We start from the raw sequence: 10106 nt of genomic DNA on the forward strand, positions 1-10106 counted from the left end.
TTTTGAAAATTTCGTTGCAATTAAATGCACATAAAAAAAAAGGAACGGTGAGAGCTGATGGAAATGGGTGGTGCGGGATGGGAGGCGCACGAAAATTGTGAAAAGTGTCAAAGTGAGTGCGTGTACAACATGGCATATGACAAATACAGCAGGAGTAACAACAACAACATCAACGACAAAAACAACAGCAGCGGCAACGGCAAACCGACAATGACAAGGACACACGCACAGACAACGTGACAAATGCGGCAACAACTTCAACTCAACTCGACTTCGTACTTCAAAAACTCACTCAAAAAGCGCAAAATGAAAAGCATAGTCTACTTTTGTGCGCAACCAAAACAAATTCCACAACCTCTATGTCACACAGTCAGTCTCACCTTCTCTTTCTCTCGTCATGTGTGTGTGTATGTGTGTGGTTCTCTGTATGTAATTAAAAAACTTTTTGTAATTTTCCAACAGTGACATGGATTAAACAAAACATGAGCAGACAAACATTTTACACCTGAGCTGAGTTTTATGCAAATTGTAATTGTACAAAATTATGACCTGGCTTTAAATTATGTTTGCCCAACGTTTTGACAATAATCAAGTGAAAATATATATATATATATATATATATGTATGTATATATATACATACATACATGAGCAAATCTAACGACACACAGAAAACAAAGCTTAAATTACGCAAGCGACACAAAGCGAAAAGCAAACAGGTCTGAAACTAGTTAAAAAAGCTCAACTGATTGAGTTGACTGCCAATTTAAATTTACGAAACTCAACTAAATATTAATAATTATTTGTTACGCATCTTATATTACATTCAAATAACATTTTATTCAGTCTGTCACAATTAAAAGGAGAAAGCGCGTTAGTCAGATTCGGTTAATTGACAGTGAGTCAAATTTTAAATCATTATAAGGTGTGACCCTTCATCTAGTTGAGAGTTTTCCTTCTTTTTGTGAAATGTTTTACGATGATATTTTAAATTTGTTATTGTTAATATTTGACATTGGGCTTACACAATTCTTGCAAAATTTCAACTCAACGCTATCAGGTAAATTTATCTAGGTAAAATGTCAAATTCTAGCCCATTGCCCTTACAATCTACGCCATATATACATTATCTCAAACTGAGTTGGACAGTTGCCGTCAGGCAAATGGAAAGAGGTAGGCAGACAGGAGGCAGTCAGACAGCAGTCAGGTCATTCAAGCGTGTTGGCACCGGGCACAACGTCTTAATCCTTTCGCTGACATGGCCAGTAACCCGTTTGTTTCACACCCACACAAACATCAACACAGATAGAATCACATACACACACCAACACAGAGCCACAGTTATCGTGCACAGACAATAGCTGAGCTGCGCTTTAATTAAATTCTTTTGTCGCAGTGAAAAAAAATAACCAGCCGAGAGAGTCGTAGAATGAATGCAGTGGGGTAAGGAAGGACGAACATGCAAAAATCCAATACTCAACGCGCGCGAGGAAAATTAATAAAAGCCAAGTCAAGCAGCAGCCAGTACAAGCCAATCATACGCACATATGAATGGATTTGTTTGCCATATAGCAAAATTTAATAAACGAGAAACCGAAACGATACCGTAACAGACGGGACAAAAGGAGCAAGGGAAAGAGACTTAGTCATTGTTAGATGAATATCTAGAATCCTCTACCATTGATTGCATTTATTCAATTCCCTTCTCCAATTCAACAAATGACTAGCATCGTCTGTTGTTCAATTTGGCATAGCCTAATTCAAGGCGCAAATACAAACACTCACAGACAGAAAGAGATAGAGAGAGAGCGAGAGAGAGAGAGACAGAGAAAGACAGAGACAGAAACAGAAACAGAGAGAACTATTGACATTGAAAGCCGCAGCATTTGATGATGTGGTGACAATATTTGATTGCTTAATATTGAATTAATTTACCATATTTTGTGGCCGCATGTGGGTGTTGAGGTTGAGTCTCTTGCCAAATGCACACACACACATCCACACAGGGAGACAAACAGCTATGTGAATGTGTGTTTATGTGCAGCCATTTAAAATGCAATTACAATATGGCTGACTGTGCAAAGGTAAAAGTTTTTGCTCCCTACTCTCGTATCTTTCGTTCTCGAGCATGGCAAATTTTATGCCAAGGCCAAAACAAACTTATTGGTAATACCGAGCAGCGAATTGAGTTAAGTTGAGTTTATAGAACGCATTGACCTGTCACACATTAAAAGGCCATAGAATACGAACAAAACGGAACTAAACCAACAACGACATTAATATGGTAGAGGATAGGATACCCTTAAAAAGAAGATATAGCTAAAAATTAAAACAATTCTTCCCGATTGTATAAAACAGAAACAAAAAGCAACGACAAGCAAAAAAAAAACGCAGCTACTACAAATTAATCTAGTAAATTTTAATTAAAAGAATACTACAACCTAGACGTACGAGTAGTCACCAGACAGTTTATTTACACAACAATTCATTTTAAATAATGATTTAATCGTATCAAATGACGGTTGCCAAGTAATGTATTAATTTAACCAAAAAAGTATGCTATAAAAATTACATTACGTATACGAGTAGTTGGTAAATTTAGTGGCATTTGATTTGTTTTAGAGAATCTTAAATTACATTTGTAAAATAAAAAGAGAAAACAAGTTCTTGCTTTATTATTTCCATTTATTCGCTCTAAAACTGAAAACTGAAACGAAATCGCAATTATAAGTGTTTAGCTTAGATGTCTAACAAATTGTGTTTTCCATAATTGCATTTGTATTCAACTACTTTAAAAGGCTCAATGTAGCATTAGAAATTGTTGTAAATTTTTCTCGAGAATTTCATTTGGTCATTGTGATTTATTAATATATTTCACATGAAACCTTTCGTACCTTTCAGTGCAGTGTATTTATGTGCTGCAATTTTCATTCTCTTTCGCTTGCACAAAAACTTTGGTCAAGAGACAGGAAAGTTGTTTTGCCTAAAAATATGCAATAGAAAATGTTTGCCAACTTTTCAACCAAACAAGTGAAGCGTTCACAAATTGTTGAACGGACAATGTCGTCGTCTCATTGTCGTCGTCGTCATCGCAGTCGCCGGGCATTAGGCACACCGATACACACAAACGAAACTGAAGTCTGTAAAAGGGCATTACACACACACACATACACAAAAAAAAGTGAGGAAGAGAGGTCTGTAAAAAGAGGAATAGGAAGAAGGTCTATCTGCCCATCTCTTCTATGTTCCCGCCCATCGCCATCTTGTCCAACTTCCATCTTCACAATAATAACTTTTGACTCTATGTACAATATTTCGCTTCTTTGGGTCCGAAAAAAGCAAATTGTTTGACTGTGCGTCCAAAGTGAAGCGCTTGGCAAATATATTTTAGGCTAGCGACTGAACGAACGTGTGCCACATTTTCCATTCTTCCCTTCGTGTGTCTTCTTCTTGTTGTTGTTATTTTGCCCTAGAAAATAACAACATAACTGCAAATGAAATTTCGTAGATTCCGCTGCAAAGTAAATGAAGAAAAATGTGCAAAAGCAAATTGCCAAAAAAGACCAACGAACAAACGAACACACACTTACAACCGAAAAAAAATACCAAGGAAAGGGGAAAAAGAATAGAGAAAACACTTTACGGGTAAGCAGAAAATATTTTCATTGTTGCTGACACCTCAGCGAATAAGAACAAGAGTGAGAGAGAGACAGAAAATGACTGAGATACTCAGAGACTCTGGGACTCTGAGACTGAGACGAAGACGGAGCAAGTTTTTAATTAAGAAATCTTGTGGAAATTGCTCAAATATCTCAACAACAGTTGCAACTGTTTCCTAATTGAGATGGAAAACACAAAAAAAGGGCAAGGCAAGCCCATACTTGCCATGAAGCTCATTCAAACTTTTATTTATGGCAATAAAATGCAATTACACATAATTCTCTCATTTCACATACACACACACAAACACATACACAGCTGTTGGTTAAGAGCACAGACCAAAAAAATAAAACTGTTGCCCTTTATATGAATTTAAGTATAAGGAGAAACCTGTTTGCCTTACTTGTGTTCACTCCTACCACAGTGTTACCACTTATTTATGTCAAGTTTATTAGTTTTTATGGCCCACAAACAGGAGGCCACAAGTGGATAGCCGAAGATATTTATGTATATATCTAGTATATATTTGTATATATAAATATAGTTTTCTATTGAACGAAGGCATATTTTTTTTCAATTACATTGTGGGGACCACAGAACTTATCGAGAGTTGTTTAGGTTAATCAGCATAAAAATGGGACTTTGATAGATAAATGCGATATGAGTTTAAGCTGCCATCAAAAAGGAACAAAGAGATTATTGGGTTGGCTTATTGTTTACCTATTTCAAAGTTGATTCCTTTCAACAGCAGCAATTCCAAAATAACAACCAATTTAACGTGTTTAAAGCAGCTTGATTTAATGTATTCACAGTATGAAGCACTTTCAATTTATTGTATTCGAACAAAAAAAGGAAATTATCGAACCTTCCCTCGCTAGTATAACTGCCAAGACTTGTCTCAGCATTCGTTTGGTTTCTTTCGCTCCATAAAATGTCGCTGCGGGAATTGACACTCTCACAATATACACAGATACACCGAACACACACAAAATCTCTTACTCACACATTTGCATACGTGTGTGAAAAAGTTTCACTCTTGATTCTACAAGCATATATATCTATATATATGTACATATATTGTATAGTTGGTAGTTTCCTGTGGTGCTGCTTACTCACATACATACACACATAGGGAGAGAAGTCGTAAAGCTTCATTTAACTTGTATTTATGTTGGTTATTAAATGGATTTGTGTCCGCAAAAAGCAACGATTTCAATTGGATTTGTAGTAAAAATCCTAGCAAGGACAAGAGGGGTCGGTGGTTGTCAGGATGTAAGGAAGGGACAGACGAAAAAGAAGAAGAAGTGGCTACATAAATGTTTATACCAAAAGGCTATCCTGCATGATTATGGGCCTATTCGTTTCAGCTGTTGTTACTGTTGGAATGGCCAACACCTTTTTGCGATCTTTTGCTTAAATGTTATGACGGCTTTTAGTTAAATTGCAGTCGGGAAAAGTTTCTCACACAAAATGTCTTTATATGGGCCGCATACAACGCTGATGCTGCCGCCGGTGCTGTCGCCGACGACGCCGACGCTGACGACGACGCCAATCCCGTCTCAACACTTGAGTGAGTTCAAGGCAAAAGGCAACTTAACTTCCGGAGACGATTTTTAAAAGCATGCGTAATCTTTTGGAAATGGGACATCATGAACGGAACTTTAACCTTATTCAATTTGCTGTAATGTTCATAAAACCATTAAAATTGTGGAGAAAAGAGAGGGATCAAGAGAGAACATTGAATTGAAACGTAGGGTGCTGCTGTGCGTTTGAGGTGGAGGTTTCGAGTTGTTTAGGGTTTTTGTAAGTAAGTGGAAAGACACCCGCATTGCTGTTGTGGTTTCTTGCCTGCGGCGTTTCATAATTGAATTATTGTGGCTTGAAAAGAGATTGAAAATGACTTTTGCAAGACAAACTGAGTATGTGTGTGTGTGTGTGTGTGCGAAATAGAGACATTTCCAGCTGAGTTACCTAATTCCCATCCCAATTTCGATTTATAAAAACAATTTCAACAATTTTAATGATCAACGTGTAGCAATTCAGATACAAAGAGAATACTTTTCTTTATACAACTGGCAATTAGTAAAAATTTAACCTGAAAAGTATGCTACAAAAATGTACACATCGCGTATACGCAAAGTTGGTTAGAGAAAAGCCTTGCAAAAATCTCGTACCGTAGGAGAAGAGAAACATTTTTTAAAAGAGAAAATGTATAAAATCGTATAGATATATTCGTTGTTGTGAATTCTCCAAACATTCTGCCCTGTATATCTCTGAGTCTATTTGCCTTTTTTATTGGAGTAAATAAATGAAATAAATAAATGTTTTCCGTTAATTTCGCTTTGTGGCAGTTTGTTTTTTCGACCGCTTTAGTTCGGTTCGGTTCGGGTCGTTCGATCCCTTCTTTTTGCACACACAGCAAACATTTTAATTGCTGCACAGCAACAAAGAAAAAAATAACTTGGGACAGCTTGTCCACTTCTGAAACACAACCCAAAAAAAAAAAAAAAAGAATGCAAAAAATATAAAGAGAAATGCCAATTCGGTCATCAATCTCAATACAATTGCGATTAATTTGGCAACCATAAAATGCGGCACCTTTTTTTCCCATTTTTTTTTTTTTTTTTTTTTTTTTTTGTTTTTGTGATTGATGCCAATGTCCATGCAACATGAATTGATGAGGGGAAATATATTAATAACTTAAGCCGTCTGCCATTTTACCTTTTTTTTCGCTCTTTTTGTTCCGGAAGTCCGCAATGAGGCGTAATAATTAAGCAAGCTCGTTGCCCTACCTTTAACACCCTATTGGGGCCAACCTTTTAGCCCCATCTCGATTTTGTTGTTACTGCTCATTTATATTTATACATTGTATTGGCACTTTTGACCTTATGTTTCCCTGATTCTTCACGTTCGTCTTCATTTCTTCACGCTTGGTTGGCAAATACAAAGTTTTTCTTTTGTTTGTGCGGCTAATTAAAGTGCCCCAAAGGGCGGTATGGTTCGGTCTCTCGCTTTTGTTTCCCTGCGTTAAGCATCTTAGAGGAAATTTTCTCAACTGATTAGCTGCCGGTTGCATTGTGAACAAAAGAAACGAACTGACGACTGACTTCCATCTCGACTCATCTTAGCACCCCTTGCCAACAGTTTGCTGTTTCTTTAATTCCCCTAACTCTAATTGAAAGGGCGTAAAGGGTGTAGTTGTAATGGGAGGCGGTGGCTGAGAATTAAACATTTAATTAAGCGTAACCCTGTAAGTTAAGCTGCACTCAAAAGTTGTTGTGGAATTTTAAAATCTATTCAATCGCCGGCGGACATACTTTGTAATGAGTTCATTTCATGGAGTTCGGTTCGTTTTGTTTGTTTTCTAACTGAAACTGAAACAGAAACAGAAACCCGAAAACACACAAAAACTACAACTAAAACTTTAACAAATGAGCCAGAGCCAAGCGAGCGACGTGCTAAAAAGTGTTGCCTACTTTTATGCACTATACACACAGGCACACCCATACTTAAACGCCAAGGCAGGCGGCAGGTGGCAACACAACGCAGTCAAAATAAACAAAACAGGTGCACATTTTTCAGGCTGAACTGAAAGTTGATGAGGTTTGGTTACCAGCGGGGCGATGTTAAAAAGAGTTGCGAGGGAGTGTTATTGCCATTGAATGCCTACATGAACCTACAACACTTTTTGGGGCACTAGAGTGTCTATGAAAACAGCAACAGCAAGAAGGCTAACGAAACTCAGTAATTCAAAATGTACATACATTCCTTTAACACTGTGTGTTCGTATATACCACTCATACATATATATTTGTATTTACATCTCTCTCTCTCTCTCTCTCTCTCTCTCTCTCTCTCTCTCTCTCTCTCTCTCTCTTTTTCTCAGTGTATGTGTGTGTTCGGTACAAGGGCGTGTCCAAAACAGACAAAATTTAAGGTAAATTATCCTTAAATTTGAATCCCTTTAAATATAATTTTCCGTTAATATTTATTGAATAAATAAAGTCTATAGAGGATTCAAATTTCATTAATTTCAAAAAATTTGCTTAATCATTCAAGTGTATATATGTATCAAAGGAATCACAATTTCTTTTCATTTTAAAGTTAGCCTTGTGCTTTATGCCATTCGGAATATCTCATATTTAGTCAGATTTCTTATATCGAAATTCTAGAGTGAGAATAGTTTTCTTCTTTGTTGCTAAACAAAATTTTTACAGTAAAATTTAAAAGTTATTCGCCCACCATGTCTGAACCTCTTTCGAATGCAGTGCCACCAATTCGTATCCCCGAAACTGATTCAGAAGACGATGAAAATAATTGGAACTTGCAGTTACGTCAACGCTATGGACCGCTGTTGAATCCCTGGCTGCCAATCTCAATACCGTCACAAAGTACCTATCCGCTATTTACAAATGGACGCTATCGGAATGCCTACGAGTGTGGTCCACTAACCGATCATGAGAAGCATCAAATGATGCTTTTAAATGAATGGAAACAACTTACACTTGATCAACCAGTGGACATGGATGACGATGATGATGGTGATGATCAGGACGATCAGGTTCAGAGCGGGGCAATTGAAAACGATTTGCCACTAAATCCAAATGCATAGATTTTCAATTATCGAGTAAGTTGTTAACATCAATATGAATTCTTTCAACTGATTTTTAAAAAAATTAAATATATTGCAGGAAGGTCTTTTCTGTTGTAAATGTCTACCCAAAATTACTGTAATTTACAAGTAATAATAAATTATGTATAATATGCAAATATGAAAAACGTATCCTTACATTGGTAAATCTCGAAAATAGTTGTTGTTTATAAAAGTACTTCAAATGAAGTATCACCAATTATAATGAATTAAGGTAAAAAATTATGTATTTTAGTTATTTTTATGATATTGAATAGTTTATTGTTTTAAACAGCTTTTAGAAAAAAGACATTTTGATTATCTCTATGTTTAGTGGTGGCAAATGGATTGATTGAATATAAAAAGTGTAGGCAAAGTTTTACTTATAAACTTCAGTAGGAAAGTAAAAACTTAAAATTTTTAATCCTTTAGAAATGAAAAGATCTGTTAGTTGAGGGAGTGTCTCTGTCTGTGAGTGTGGACTATGTGTGTGCCTGTGTGCTGCTTTGTTAGTACATTTTTCATAATTTACATGTTGTTTGTTTGTTTGTCTGTTGACTTTTTTTATGTACAACCAGAGACTTGACTAAAAGCTGCAGTCGTCTGTTCTCCATCCGCTCCCTTTTTAACTCCACCCTCCACTTCACACACTTATACATACACACAAATACACAAACACACTTGTGTGGCAGTGTGCCTATTTTAAAACTGGTTCAATGTTCTGGCAGAAAACTCCTCCACATGGCACTCTTTTTATGCGAGATTTTTTTGTTGGATATTTTCTCGTTCGTTATTTAAATTTCCTTGGCGCCCCATAAAAAATAAGCCTATTTATTTAATTGAAACGCCAAACAAAGATGCTGCTGCTGTTCCTGGTGTGCGGTAGAACGAAGGAAGCGGGCCGGAGTAGGTAGCAAGCGGATGCTAGCTGCTTCTTTTTTCACACGCTGGGTGATAATTTGCGCCACAGGCGAAACATCCGCCATTCGCCATTCATGTTTGCTTTTTTTTTTTTTTCTTTGGTCCTGTCAATATTTGCCAACAACAGCAGCAAATTCATTGTAAAATGCAAACAATTAAGCATTTTTGTGCAAATAATTACAAACAATTTTTATAGCTCTGATGTTTGTTTTAGTGTTCTTGTTGTTGCATTTTCATTTGTGCGTATAATTGAAGGGAGGTAAAAACAGAAAGAAACGAGTGTGTACAAGCTCGACTGTCTAATACTTGGGCATAGAATGAGCAAACATTGTATTTACTCCTCGAATTCATAAGATATTTTGGAAGAGATACAAAGGAGAAGATAAACTACTTTGCTTAAGCTTGATGAAATAATATATAATATAAGCACAGCATTTTGAATTTACTCTCTTTTTTTTGCCTTTTCATTTTTCAAAAACTCCTTCAACAAAAACTTGAAGATTTTAAGAAAAATTAAATTATTAAAATTAATGAGAAAATTAATGCACAAGATTTGGTTGACAGCAAATTTGAACCCTTGTGAAGTTTATAAGTTTTTACTTATGAAGTAAAATTTTACAAAGATTCCATGCTCTTGCTCCAAAACGTTGTTTTGCTGATGCACACATGCTGACTGAGTTTATGGACTGGAAATCTTAATGCCTAAATATACTATTGTTTCCATTCCATTAGTTAGACATCGATATTGAAATAAAGTGATATTATTTTCTCTTTGTTCTAGCGTAAGCTTTAAATAGATTTGAGAGGATTTCAATTAGGTTAAATATGAATTGGTTCAGTCTGGCATATTCCATTCTCTAATACCCTGCAAATCGTTTTGTACAAAGGGTGCCACA

General features: G+C 36.1%; 1 long non-coding RNA gene across 1 annotated transcript; it reads left to right on the forward strand.

Moving 5' to 3' along the window:
• Positions 1-7751: 7751 nt before the first annotated feature.
• LOC137574278 (uncharacterized) lies at positions 7752-8438 on the forward strand. Its single transcript, XR_011031967.1, has 2 exons — positions 7752-8286; positions 8351-8438. It is a non-coding gene; the product is annotated as an uncharacterized lncRNA (long non-coding RNA).
• Positions 8439-10106: the final 1668 nt, after the last annotated feature.

The sequence above is a fragment of the Drosophila tropicalis genome, unplaced genomic scaffold (assembly GCF_018151085.1).
Source record: "Drosophila tropicalis isolate 14030-0801.00 unplaced genomic scaffold, ASM1815108v1 contig_443, whole genome shotgun sequence".
Taxonomy (NCBI): domain Eukaryota; kingdom Metazoa; phylum Arthropoda; class Insecta; order Diptera; family Drosophilidae; genus Drosophila; species Drosophila tropicalis.